Genomic DNA, 862 nt, shown 5'->3' with positions numbered 1-862 from the left:
CTTTTTGTGTATAAACCATCCTACTAGTGTGATGTGATGATGTGTAAGGGCTTGGAGTAGGTCTGTAAGGACAGTTGAGCTGACTGCTACACAGGATACCTGGGGACGTTCGTTAAAACAATAATAACAGCAAAATGCAAAGATGCTCATAGTGTACTGTGAAATAAAAACAACATAAATTTTTTTCTTAAATACATGAGGACTGTCTTTCTACCTTCCCATGTACCTGGAGGGAGAAGTAAAGGTCCAGATTCCTTTGGGTGTGGGACTGTAGGACACTCTAGTGGGAAAGCCCTTGGAGGGCCCCAGGAGAGTTCCCAAATCTGGGCCCTCCCTGGTCATCTTGGGGTCCTAGATGTGGAGACTTCTCTACGCCAGCTGGCTGAGGGGTTCTATGGGAGGGCCAATGACTGTAAAGGGCCTGGCAAGTGATAAAGCAGCCTAGTTGTGATGACCTCATATCTTAAGTGCTCATGAGAGTCCCAATTTCAAATATATTTTCAAACTTGTGATCCTGCATCCCAAATTTATTCATCCAGCAGTATTTGACACATCTTCATTGCCAGGTGCTGGGCTAGGGACCTTTAATATATGCGAACCAAGGTGTGGACTCTGCTCTCAGATGGCTGAGCAACAATCAAACTATCACACAGAGTGAAGACCAGTTGTAGGCAGAGTGCCAGATAATTAAAGCCATAACCCTGTCTTTCTCCCACAATAATGATAACCATGTTTCATTATTCTGACCCTGAAGCTCTTTTAGGATATGGAGGATTTCAGCAAAGTGCCCCAGGGGAAAGCAGACTCAGTGCTTTCAGGATAGTGGACAGTGTGGACCCGACCTTGGCTGTGCTGAACAGAT

This window comes from Hipposideros armiger, unplaced genomic scaffold, assembly GCF_001890085.2.
Source record: "Hipposideros armiger isolate ML-2016 unplaced genomic scaffold, ASM189008v1 scaffold_64, whole genome shotgun sequence".
Lineage (NCBI taxonomy): Eukaryota > Metazoa > Chordata > Mammalia > Chiroptera > Hipposideridae > Hipposideros > Hipposideros armiger.
This window is presented reverse-complemented; position numbering follows the sequence as displayed.